The 14,318-nt window shown below is 40.0% G+C and overlaps 1 protein-coding gene across 2 annotated transcripts in view; it reads left to right on the forward strand.

The window, feature by feature from the left end:
* Window positions 1-3,416: 3,416 nt before the first annotated feature.
* The window catches only part of calcr (calcitonin receptor), a 34,159-nt gene continuing 23,257 nt past the window's right edge, over window positions 3,417-14,318 (forward strand). For both annotated transcript variants that reach the window (XM_086013714.1, XM_086013715.1), the window contains exon 1: window positions 3,417-3,716. The gene's annotated coding sequence lies outside the window, so the exon portion shown is untranslated. The remainder of the gene's footprint in view (window positions 3,717-14,318) is intronic.

A 14,318-nucleotide genomic window follows, 5' to 3' on the forward strand; every position in this document is an offset into this window, starting at 1 on the left:
ACAAACAAAAAAAAACCACGAAAAACAAAACAGAAGGCTAAACGTACGCTACCACAGAAAAACAACACCGGCGTGACTGGCCACATCAGTACCTGTTTTGCATGGATCTCCTCGTCTGTGCCTAAAACCCCAGGCAGGATTTCCTTTTGGTAAACAGCTTAGAGAAAGTCCACAAAAGCCTGAGAAACAAATATAATGTGATTGTTACTGTGACAAATTCTCAAAGTGTGTATGACAGCAACGACGTGATTAGGCGGGGACACGGACAGATCCTCCTATTTACCGAAAACCTTAAAATCAGACATTATTCCAAAGGCAAACACTCTGCAACAAAAAACATACTTGCAGATTATTTTGAAAGGGGAAGTCAACTTCAAAAAATCGTTATAATATATAATATGCAAACATGGCATTTTGATTAATGCTGCGTTTTTAGCCATCCCAGTCGGTGGCCATTTATCCACCTCTGCAAACTGAAAATGACATCACAGTTGCTCAGGGCTCAGGCAATGACCAATCACGACTCACCTGCTTTCTGAAGCGGAGCCATGATTGGTCGTTACCTGAGCCCTGCGCAACTGTGATGTCATTTACAGTTGACAGAAAGTGGCAAAATGGCCGCCCCCTGAGATGGACAAGAACTGGTGGATTTTACTGCTTAATTCATATTCCACAAATGCAATATTAATCAGAGTGCCATGTTTAGACTAATAGGGCTGCATTGGACATAATATTCGAAAGAAAATTTTGGGTTTGACCTCCACTTTAGAGGTCAACAATGTCAATCTATTAAGTGTCCCACGCACCCTCCTAAAAAACTGTGGAATGCTTTGATAAGTAGAACAATTTGGAAAAGATTTGAAGACTTTGCTCTTTAACCATGTGAGTTTACTTTCTTTTTACTTCCATATCATGTGTACCTGACATGTACTTTGTGACTTTTGTCTGCGAAAGATGCTTTATAAAATGCATTTTGCCTGCACTGCATCGTTTCATCATCGACATGCACGATCAGTCACGTCTCATCGCCCGGCTTGTTGGATTGCAGTCTCTCCAGGACTAAAATAAAAAATACGGCATTTCTTCATGCCAGAGAGCGACACTAACAGAGCCGCCGCTGCGCTCACTCAGTCTTTTCGTGTGCATCATTATTCCCCCGAATCAAAGACTGCGTCTCACAAAACAACGCAGTTCTTCTCATTGATCCACCGGCCATCAACCCAACATTTGTAATGAGGGGTTTTGGACTAATTCTGTCAGCAAATGTGACTACTCTATGTGGGGGTATGCCAGCAGGCACAGCTAATGAGATAATGGCGCTGTGCGATCAGAATGACTTTTGTTGGAGGAGCAGGAAAAACCAAAGTAGCACTCAGTCGAGTGCATACCTCCTCCAAGGTTCAACTGTTAACAAAATGTACACAAAAAAAATGCTAATTGTCAGTCTACTTCCTGCTTCACGAAATATGTAAGGCAAACTCAAACTATTGGACAAGCGGAAAAAATGGAATGTGCCATATGCAAGCCTACTTCCGAGTTCATGTTCATGTCGACGAATGAACTCCCTGGCTTCATTTTTACCCTAATTAAATGACCAATTGTCCATTTTTGTTCTTTGTATAGTGTACATGTCAGAGTTGCTGCGAGATGACCAAATGTTCACTTATCTTATCATCATTGCTCATCATCGTGGCTACAGAGCTGGTGCGGTTAAAAAACATCAATAATATGCAGCCACATGTCCACTAGCGTGCATGCGTGCCTGTGGGAGAGCCTTTGTGTATGCTCATGCATGCGAGTAAGACAGATTAATGTTATATTTGTGACGACGGACAAATGCCTGATTGTGAAGTCACTAAGAACAAAAAGACAAGAGTAATATACAGTCGATTTAAAATATTGGTTGAACAGATGTTCTGCCTTTGTCTCTTTTCCAACAATCACATTTCCACAATGGACTAACAGACAAGAAAAATGCCCTGTATTTACACACAAATTACTTTGGATATTGTAACTAGACTTTTGTCCTGAACATTACATTAAACTCTTAAAGTGGAAGTCAACCCCCCAAAATACTTTACAAGAATATGTTTTAAGCACCTTCACTAGTCTAAACATGGCATACTGATTATTACCACCTTTGTGGAATATGAGTTAAGCAGCAAAATCTACCCGTTTTTAGCCATCTCAGGTGGTGGCCATTTTGTCACTTCTGTTGACTGAAAATGACATCACAGTTGTTCAGGGCTCAGTTAACGACCAATCACGGCTCACCTGTTTTCTGAAGCTCAGTCATGATTGGTCATTGCCTGAGCCAACTGTGATGTTGTTTTCAGTCGACAGCACTTGGCAAAATGGCTGCCCCCTGAGATGGACAAAAACAGGTGGATTTTATTGCTTAACTGATGTTCCTCAAATGCAATATTAATCAGAAGGCCGTGTTTCGACTAGTGGGCCTGCATAGAACATATTCTTGTAAAGAACATTTTGGGGTTGATTTCCCTTTATAACTGCTGGGTCATCCAACCGTCACTGACAATTTCTAAGAAAGTTACATCATTAATTTACTTCAACTGCAGTACATAAATCCATCCAAAATAGGTAACTAGCTTCAGCCCGCCTAAATCTAATATTCAACTCAATCTGCTGGGTCAAAATAATTTATCAAATCTTTGGCAAAAGTAAAACAGCAGTTTTCAGTGAGTATTAATCAATTTTGTACTTAAAGGGGAATTCATTGCAAACTTTTTTTTTTTCAAGAATATGTTCTATGCAAGCCCACTAGTTGAAAGAAGGCATTTTGATAAATATTGCGTTTGTGGAATAAGTGTTAATCCGCTCGTTTTTAGCCATCTCCGGGGGCGGCCATTTTGTTTTCTGTCGGCTGAAAATGACATCACAACTGCTCACAACGACCAATCACGGCTCGGATTCAGAAAACAGGTCAGCCGTGATTGGTTGCTGTGAGCAGTTGTGATGTCATTTTCAGTCCACGGATGACAAAATGGCCGACCCCGGAGATGGCTAAAAATGAGTGCATTTTGCATCTTAATTTATATTCCACAAACGCAAAATCAATCAGATGTGTTTCAATTATTCTTGAAAAAAATATGTTTGGGTTGACATCCGCATTAAGCCAGTAAAACTAGTGATTCATGCATGTTATTGAAAAAAAATCTTATACTATATTGTACATGAGGCAAGCCGATTGCATAACATCACCATGACATGTCAATTGTGATATTTCTAAGTCGGTGTTGTTTAATTTAGGTGTGATACGGCATACACACATGTAATCCCCCCTCGCTCCCTGCAGGTTTATTTAAACTAAACGCTAGGGGGGGGTGTCCACGTCGCGCATCCACCCACGCACATACACAGGCATAAGCGCGCACTGGGAGCCGAGACGAGGAGGAGCGGAGGCTGCTGATCGCCGGTGCAAGAGGAGCGGCCAGTCAGAAGGCTGTCACAGCTCCTCACGGCCACACATTGGCGCACTGCTCCGTGCACACAGACCTGAGGCTATGCCCAGTGAAAGGTAGACAAGACACCCGCAAAAAAAAAAAAAAAACTGCAAGATTGCTTGATAATTGGGGCTTTTAATCACTCTGGACGGAAAAGTTTTGATTGATTTTGCGATTTGCTGGAAGGAGATGCTTTTTACCCCCGATTGAAGCATTCCTGTGGCTGCTGCTATTTATATCTCTCGGAGTACGGTAAGTCATTATTTACATTGTTAAAATAAAACTGAACTCATTTGTTGGAGCGTTTTGAAGCCTAATTTGTGTGAAGCAACTTCCCCCGATTGCTTATCATTATTTTTGCAAAGTAAAAATAGAGCGAATGTGATTGATCATGCTTGTGCCTGATTCATGAGGATGGAGGAGTAAAACTCATTCGGGGAGTCCTTGCAGGAATCAGTGGTATTGCAATCGACTCTTATGGATCTGGACATAGTTTCATCGGGAAATACCAGAGTCTACTTGTTCTCTCGTCAATATAAAGCGCTAATTTCAGAGGTGGAATGCAATATTCAAGTTAGAGGATATTTGGAGTACATCCCTTCCTTTCAAAGAATACTGGAACTAAATAACTAAAAATAATGAGTCACTTGAGCAGCTTGCTATAAAATTACCGGTAATTATGCATGCGTTCACTTTTAGACTGATCACATATTTACAAATAGAGAAAGCAAAGGCACCAGGTCACCTGAGCCCATAAGCAACGTTAAGTTTCTCACGTGAGGTGACTCGACCGTGTTAACTGGCTGCTGTCATGACATACAACAAGAATCAAGCGCGGGTTTTCAAGAACATCCCGAACCCTGGTGTGCGCTACAGAAGACGATAATAGCCACAGACGGAGGCAGGCTGTTGGAGGAAGATGAGGGGGATGAGAGTAAGAGCTCAGAATGAGGGAGACATCAATGAGGAGATCGGCGGTGACAGGCAGACTGAGATATGTGCAGCGCCCTGCAGACTTGCCAACGTGTCTCGCCGCTTTGTGTGCCTCGCCGATCACTTTGTCATTCATCATTCCCCAACCGGCTGTCTTTGAAGAGGTCAGAGGAAGAGACAGAGAGGCTTAATCGTAACAAAAACAAACAAAAAAAACCCCCCAAAAAAACCACGCAGGCCGTTGAGAATGTATCATCTGTGTGACACATTTCAGTGGCACTCAAACGTAAGAATGGACAAATGGGCAGGAGTGCGCTCGCGCACACATGCTGACAAATTGTAACTGAGATCCGTCAAATAGTGAAGGTCAGGAGACTACCTGCTACCTGATCTTATTTCGCTCCAGTAATCACGCTAATGCCGCATGTTTTATTCATCGGCGGCGCTCGCACGTCACTCTTCCTGTCTGCGCCGCCATCTTAATTGGCTCGATTGACACGGGGCTTAATTGACTCCGTAGCTTCGACTTGTAGAACACATCAGCGCTCATCAAGAACGTCTGAACGTGCCGCAGTCGAAAAGCCATCACCTTTGACCCCCCCCTCCCCATACTAACAAGCTATTCTGCTAACATCATCAGTAGCGCAGTGAACACCTCACTGATTGTTTTGCCGACGTGTTGTTCGGTGATAAGCCATTAGACGGCATGCTACATTTCCACCGCAGTAAAATTTCTACCCGCTCTAACGTTTGCTTTGCTATTGAGCAAGTTGAACCCGCTAGCGGATTATGTGTGACCTTGTCCATCTTCCATGCTACTCAACTATGGACTTCAATCAAAGCAAATAATGTCGCTGAAGCTCTGTTGTCATATTATTGAATTTCATGGTTGCTGTTATCGGAGTATCTGAAGCTGTTTATCAAGCACTGGGCAGTACTTTGGTATTATAACTAAGTCGATTTTCTGTCTACATAAATCTGTCTGAGTACTTTTGCCATCTTTGGTGCTGGATGGGGTAGATATTATTCGTAAAAGTTATGCTTGAACTCACTGAAGACGAAAATACATTTGATTTATAAAAGTATCTTAAATTGTAATACAATTTATGTCCGTCCCCTCGAAGCTACAAATAATCATCCAACCTCTCACTAAGAACATCTGTACAGTGAACTGCGACAGCATTATCAATAGGTGGTGCTAGAACAGAACTGACAAAATTGTGTGTGTGTGTGTCTTTTTGAACGCATCTTGCTGGGAGAAAAAAAAAAAAAAGCCTGAGAGTTGGAGCGAAAATGTACAGTTAGGGTTTTTAGTCACAAAGTTCAAGTGAGAATAGTCAATGACAGCATTCTCAGCTAAATTATGATAAATACAACACGTACAATATATACAAGCATGCATCCTTAAAAGGAGAACTCGAGTCCAAAATGTTCTTTGCAAGAATATGTTCCATGTGCTCCACGTGTTCACGTCCAATCCTCAACATGTGCAACGTTCATTTCTAGATCTTTGTCTCCACCTTATTATTATGATCAACACTGACATTTAAATTGATATACACGCCAGACACGCCTGTGCTCTATATTCATCCCTGCAAAATGTCAGAACAATTTAAAAAAAGCGTCATCTTTTAATACAACATCATTTGCCTCATGTGGAAGAAAACATGAAAGGTCACGTGAGCAATTGTTTAGCATTCGGGACTGTTGATTTGTGAATGCGAAAACCGCCCGGCCTGAAGGTGGAGTCGGAGTATCCTGGCTTGGTAAACTCAGAAAATAAATAAATGTGCCTGATATTTTGCACAATAATGAAAGCATCAAGAGACATTAGTGTGAAGAGCATTGAAAGAACTTTAACCATGAGAGTTACTAAACGAACAAATGGAGAAAGAGATTCTACAGTTGGAGGACAAACAGAATTAATCGTGTGGCTTGAAGAAATATTACGGAAAGTAACATTTTGGGCTTGTCTAAATTGCAGGTGGCCTTTGAGGAGGGATGGAATGAAAGGAAGCGATGAATGTTGCTAACGCTCCGCCCCCAAGGGCAGTACTGTGTGTGCGTTAGGAGACATTGGTCATTTTGACTACATGATCCCTACACAGCCAGACGGCTTATTGATTTCCTTTGCCATTCAGCTCTCTTTCATCCTTCTTCCACACCCGAACCACCCCCCCCCCCTCCATCGTTTAAGTTTCTTCTCTTCCACTCGCTATCACTAGCGGGGTCAACAGTCGTATAGCGTGTGTATTAAGGATTGTAGGATTGATTGCCCGCATCCGGGGAAACTGCTGAGCTGCCTTTCTAAGAAGTCATCTCGACCGCTTTCTAAGATGCTGCTTCGGCCGTTCGGGTTCCGTGGTTGGCTTTTTTGTCTGTATATAACTGTCGGTGGTTGTCAAAACAATTGCCAAAAAAAAAAAAAAAAAAAAAGCAGTCAGTGTTGAGAAGGAATGAAAAAGAAAAAGAAAAAGAAAAAGGAGGAAAAAAATGTGCTGATGTGAGCCAAGGGCATAACTATGATGATCAACTTATTTGCAACCTATAGCAATCACACTTTAATTTCCAAAAGATTTGGGGGGAAATTGTGACTGACAGAGACTGAAAAGGGGCATGTAATAATTTGACAACAAGCTACTAGTCTATGACAAGACGACATATTTTGGGTGTGTATCGCTCTAATAAAAGACGATTCGATACATATCTCGATACACGGGGTGCTGCGCGGTACGATTCAACGATGCTTCATATCAAAGTGGAACAATTCAATTCGGTTGGATTCAGAGGGATTACGATTCGAAGCGATACGGCACGGGTCCGTTTGAGAGGGTATGAGCAATGACTATTTTGTTCTCATTTTACAATATGAGTGAACTTGTCAATACTTTAAATGATTACTTATATACATATAGTGTATACATATATACAGTACGTACTGTATATCGTAGCTGTCCTGTGAAAAACACTTATGTCCATTTTTTTTTTCAATTGTCTTATTTTTACGTGAATGGTGTTTACGCGTTACAGACATCGGATTAACGTGAACATTTTCTTTTTCTTCCCCAAACTGGACATAAGTGTTTTTCACAGGTACATATGTACAGGTACATATTCATTATGTATATACAGGTACATACAATACATGGGTGCGTATCTCTCCAATAAAAGACAATTCAATCGATACGCATCTCGATACAGTTTTTTTAAATTGGAATAATTCAATTTGAGTCAGTCATATAAATCTGAACCAATTTTCCCATTCAATTCGGTTTTCGTTACACCCCTACCACATGTACATATTATCAAAGTACAATATATTATGTAATGCATCATAAATCAATGTAATCCAAACTATTGCTAAAATAATTACATGGTAATAAACAAAGTATATTTGCTTGATTGATTGACAGATTTGAAGGTGTTTAATAAGTTTAAGTACAAAAAAATCAAATCAAATCAAAAAGCGGCCAATGCATCGTTTTATACTTTTGTATATGGCCCTCGGAGGAAAATGTTTGGACACCCCTGTCAGAAATTATTATTTATCAATTTGGGGTTGTTTCTACCTGCATCTCAATACTTCATTCTCCCAAATATATTTTTGGATGGCACACTTGAACGAGTTTGGTGTGGAAGAATTCAAGAGCCCTGTCCTCAATTGAACTATAATGGAGGCGAGCCTAGAAAAAAAAAATCTAAAAGAGACGCAATCTTGTAGAAAGCAACCCTTGCCTTTATCACTGGCCTTTTCTGGGTTATTTCCACATTTCTGGTTTTCATCTGAAGATCAGAGAACGTGATGCTTGTGATTCACACATTTAAAAAAGCAGCGGTGGAAGATGTTTAGACTTTATGACTGACTAAAGGATCTCCAAAAGACACTTCAGGGTTTTTTTGTGCCAAGAGATGAATTTACAGCGCTCCTGCAATGTTCTCTGAAAAGCTTTTCTCCCTCACTTAGCCTTATCTTTGTTTATTCCCATTGATGTGCTTTTCTATTTGTTCCTTATCTCGCCTAATGCTAATTGAAATATTTTTGTGGTTGCTAATTTCTCCTCCCTCATTTTCAATAATTGTATTCTGTTGGAGAGCTTGTATATTAATATGATGAAGATGATTATAGCCGTTCTCTTGGTTAGGGTGCATTTTTGTGATAAGGGCACCCACCGCCCTGCTTTTGTCTCCCTGCCTGTGTGCAGCTTGAAACCGTCAGTCCCACAAGCCATCCCACCCCTCTGACCCCGTAGAGTTTACTCAGTGGTCTGAGGAGAACGATAGTTAATGACTTGCGGCTCAAGTCCAGCAACTAAATACTTTGATCGCTGCTTTCCCATAGCGCTGCTGTGTCTCCGTTCCAATTTCATATAAGTGCAATTGGGGACAAATGATGTGAGGGTCCAAATGGGAGGTGGGAATACAAAGTTTTGATGAGGGCTTTCCAAATCTGTGATCATGCTGTGACTCTGCCCGAAGTTGTTGATGCAATGAATTAAAGCAAAAAAAAAAAAAAAAAAGTTTCTTTTTCTACATAGTATTAAAATCATACATCAGTTCAAAAACCACTTGATATTCAAAAGTTTGTGGGCATTACATTTTTGTGTATTTGATTTTAATTATCATTATTCTTTTGTATTTTGCTATACTTGTATAGCTTGCATAATACTTTTAATTTGCTCATTGACTTTTTATTGTGAAGCACCTACTAACTTTGTTTCAAAAGGTGGTATTTAAAAAAATAGTACCGTTCAAAGCTTTACGGGTAAGGTCCACCATCTAAAACACAAAAATGCTCTAATTTTCTCAAGTTCTTGTCTGATTATGAAACTTTTCAAATTTTCATAGAAACACATTTGGTAGCAAAACTACAATGATACCTTATACGGCGGTACCCTGATGTGCAAGCTTTTCCAGATACAATTCTTGTCTTGAATTGAACAAAAAATGGAGGGTTAAAAAATGGATTCGTCTAAGTTTAATTTCAAATGATGTATTTAACCAACCCATACAACTTACTAAAGACTGCTGGCTTCATGCTAACACACAATGCAAAATACCATAGATGGGCATACGAAACTAGCTACGATGTTGCGGTATTTATAACACGTGAAAATGCGAACACCTGTGAAAATGTGGACTGGAGGGCAAGCCTTTTTTAAAAGTGGAGGCCCATCCCTCACTGTGATCATCAAGCGCATCTATAAAAAGAAGGATTACCTTGAACATAGAGTATGAACACAGTGGAAGTCAGCCTGGTCCCTGCCCATCTGTCTTACTAGCACACTCTGAGCCTTTCCTTCTCCTGCAAGATCTGTCTTCATGATCATAGTTTAACTCTAAAGTAAAGTGACAGTACTACCATTTAAGGACTGACTGGATAATGGACCCTCCAGATGATTGCTTTCAAACTTCTATAATCTTTATTCTAATGATGAAAATGATGTAAATATCCTGCATGATTCAAGTCATCTATCACTTTAAAGAACACAAAAATGTGTGGTTGCGAAGAGGGGCTATGAAAACTGAAATCTATGAAGGAATTTCATGGGATGGGAGTAGATATGCCGTTAAAAACGAATATTGAATAGTATTTATTAGCGATAATCTCTGGAGTCCCTTCGCAATTAGTTCCTAATGACCAATTCACAGATACCAGTGCGCTCTCGTGGACTATTTTACTTCTGCACTAATGATGCCGCTGGCTGAAAAAAAATGAAATGCAACAAGCATTGCTTAATGGAGCACCACGGCGACACCGAACTGTGTGAAGCGATGTTTGGAAAAGATTAAGAAACTGTAAATTGATGATTTTATGGCATGAAGACCCTGTGACGAACTCGTTTTTCCTTTTTTTTGTTTTTTGTTTTTGCCTTTAGCATTTGTGTGAGCGGGCACATTAGTGATCATTTTAAATGTCGATGCTGCATAAGTACCAAGGAGAGTAGTGCTAATGTCATCCATTTCCTACTGCTGGATTTGTTTGTTTTTGTCAAAAAAAGAAATCGCTAGTCAGGAGTCTGGAATGCCATTTTTAGACTAGTGGGGGCACAGAAAATGTTTGACTTGTCTTCTGCTTTAAGGAAGAACAGACCCATACCCCATCTCAGTACTGTATTTCCAACCATCCAGTTCAACACAGATACTTTCAAAAGCCGTTTACAATAAAAGAAAGCAGTGTGTTGTGCATGGTGAGCTTTTATAGTGAAACTTAATTTCGATACGACTGATAGATTGCGATAAGCCAGGCTGTCATAGTCGCAGTACAGAACATTACGTATGTGCCTGTGCACATCTCCTCATTAGTTAACAGTGGGATAATTTTCAATGTACTCTCTTCTTCTGAGCTCTAATTGTTTGATGGTAAAGCTGTCTGGTACACAGAAAAGAGGAAAAACATAGGTTGTGTGTTCATTAAAAAGCATGCCGTGTGCAATAAAATCCCTCCAGCAGCTCATGTGAAGAAGATGGAACCCATCAAGAGCTTGACCCATAGCCGTTGTTTTCTGTAAGCGTAAACCGCAGGATGATAGAGGATTTGAGATATTCAACAACACTGGTCAGTACATTTTGACAAAATATTTAAATCAGAGATTGTCCATGGGCGGCACGGTGGTCGACTGGTTAGCACGTCCGCCTCACAGTTCAGAGGTCGTGGGTTCGATCCCGGCTCCGGCCTCCCTGTGTGGAGTTTGCATGTTCTCCCCGTGCCTGCGTGGGTTTTCTCCGGGCACTCCGGTTTCCTCCCGCATTCCAAAAACATGCATGGTAAGTTGATTGGATACTCTAAATTGCCCCTAGGTGTGATTGTGAGTGCGGATGTTTGTCTCTGTGTGCCCTGCGATTGGCTGGCAACCAGTTCAGGGTGTCCCCCGCCTACTGCCCAAAGACAGCTGGGATAGGCTCCAGCACGCCCCGCGACCCTTGTGAGGAGAAGCGGTACAGATAATGGATGGATGGATGGATGGATGGAGATTGTCCATGCTTAGCTCCATACAACACTTAGTGGACAAAAACAACAAAAAAAAACTTATCATGGTTTTTATTTCCAGTAAGTCAATACTGAAAGTTAATTATCGTGTATCCCCAAATGTCAAACCCATTCTTTGAGAAAAGACTGTCTTGGACAACATTTGTGCAGCCATCAGTTCCGAACATAATCTAGAAGGGTCGTGAAAATGAATGTTGGAAATTTAAGGACTTGGAAAGGGCACATTTGTCATAGTCACCACTCGGAACTCAAAACATTAATCCAGGCTTTGCTAAAGTCAACATAGTGTGGTTTGATTGTAAATGCAAGGGCATGACAAAGGTACAAGAGATTTTCTCCTCTGTTTCGTCTGACATTTACAACTAGTCAGGTTTGAGTTAGGCAGACAAATGCAGTGTGAAAACGGACTAAAAGCATGATGCGAATGAAAAAGGTACATCACACTTTCTATGCTTTACAAGTGTCTGTTATCAGAGCATTTCCTACATGTACTGTATATTGCTTATTGGAAAACAATACGAGTTGCAGCACCACGAAAACAGATTATGTTTGTCGAAAACAAACTATGTACTTGTGCGAAAGACATGCATCCACAGTGATAGCAATTCAATTTGTTATTCAGAGCAAATGAAAAATCGGTTTAGTGGCGTATGGAAATGATTCGAGCGACCCCGCGTTTCATTAATGAGAAATAAATAAATAAAATCTCCTCAGGCAGCACCAATCAAGATGGAATTAGAATTTACCGTTTTCATCCCCCTGTGCCAGGTTTTTTTTTTTTCTCTGAGTTATTGTTGCCTCACTTTGCCAAGTGTTGGTATTCAGACAAACACATTAGAATTGGCATGGTTGCAATTATGGCAAGAGACAGTTGGAGGGATGCGTGTGTGTTCTGGTGTTCATCAGTTGAACAGAAAATTCAGTTTGGGCCTTCAATACTGCAACAAAGTTTTATAGTGCCCCTGCCATTTGGGACAAAAACAATTCTATTCAATTTATTTCTGATTTTAAAGTGGAAGTCAACCCAAACACATTTTTTTTCAAGAATATGTTCCCAGAAGGACCATTAGTTGAAACATGGCATTCTGATTAATTTTGCGTTTGTGGAATATAAATTAAGCAGCAAAATGCACTTGTTTTTAGCCATCTCCGCGGGCGGCCATTTTGTCTTCTGTCGACTGAAAATGACATCACAAGTGCTCACAATGACCAATCAGGGCTGACCTGGTTTCTGAATCCGAGCCGTGATTGGTCGTTGTGAGCAGTTGTGATGTCATTTTCAGTCGTCAGAAGACAAAATGGCCGCCCCCAGAGATGGCTAAAAATGAGCGGATTAACACTTATTCCACAAACGCAATATTTATTAGAATGCCTTGTTTCAGCTAGTGGGCTTGCATAGAACATATTCTTGAAAAAAAATGTTTGCGTTGACTTCCGCTTTAAGGGATCTGTCAAGTCTTTAACATTGACCCATTAGGAAAGTTTCTGCATCTGTGTGTGTCATCCAAGTACTCCTCACAGACATTAACAGCATGAATGCTGCTTCCGCTGTATAATATACTGTAAAGGACTAATTCATCACTTATAAAAATCATTATGGGATAAAAAGGCTTAGTAAATAATTTAACTATTTCCTGCATATTATTGTGAAATAGAGATTTAAAAACATTTCGACCATGAGCTTTCTAACTGACTCCTGCGGCTGCTAAATCCATCAGCTCACTATTTATGCCCTTCTTAAACCATATCCGTAATATATATTTTTTAATTAAATGAAATCACTAAAATATGATTATAGATAGGAATACAAGCATCTTGGGAAATATGTTTATTTTCTCACTTGCCAAGCTGTAACCGAGAGAAATGAAGAAAACAGCATGGCGTACACCCACACACAAAGTCCTTTTTTTTTTTTTTTTTGAATATGCATAAACAGAACCAGGGCAGATTTAAAATGCCGTTTATCGCACATAAATAATCCTATGCTATTTTCAACAATTACTCAGTATTTTTAGAATAGAGCAATGGGATTGTGCAGCACATACAAGCAATATTCCACACCATAAAGGCCATTTTGAGCGGCAAGCTGAAGCAGCAGATAACTTTGTTGATTGAAAACGAGAACGTAAAACTGCAAGATTTGTCCCAGCCAATCAGTAAGTAAAGTAATAAGAAATATGACAATGCGAAAAAACAATGCATAATTACGCCTACTGTGTATATATTACACTGTGCATTGGAATTTAATAAAATCTACCCGGGTTAAAATGAGTATTTCACGCATGTGCCTCAAAATCTTTAAATAGGCATTATTTTGTGACTGGTTGCGCAAAATTGCCTTTCCAAGTTAGCTCCCACCTCAAACTCTTTGACAACCGTTTCAATTCCACATAGAAATTGAAGTTCTTTGCTGTCTTTTTCCTTTTGCCAAGTCTAAAGAATGAGTGAAGCAACAACAATTTATATGGAAATTAGCTCAATGATGGCATCTGCCAATGTCCATTTATGTTTTTGTTTTTTTGTGGCTTTTCCCATCGGTCATGATCAAGGTGTCCCAAACACAACCGTGATAACAGACGAACATTTGAACTTGGCTAATATAATTCATACTACTGTTTGAGATGCCACTTTTTGATAATTTTGACCGCATGGCTGCGCAAATGTATCACCAAAAAAAAAAAAAAAATCTGTCAATTTATGTTGATTCATTTACACCACAGCAAAAAAACAAAGTTATTCTAATAGAAGCAACTACATACTATAGTTGGCAAGAGTGATGTTTTAGGTTTTTATGTATGTAGTAGTAAGGAGTTGTCTAAATACACCACTGTTGTGTGCTGCTGTGTGAGGCTATGGGTATAAGAGTCCAATTGGTCTTATCAGACGCTCTGCAGAAACGTCTCTAGTGTGGAACACCTCGGAGAAGCTTGGGA

Source organism: Filicampus tigris, chromosome 18 (assembly GCF_054856515.1).
Source record: "Filicampus tigris isolate MCC_2025a chromosome 18, RoL_Ftig_1.0, whole genome shotgun sequence".
Lineage (NCBI taxonomy): Eukaryota > Metazoa > Chordata > Actinopteri > Syngnathiformes > Syngnathidae > Filicampus > Filicampus tigris.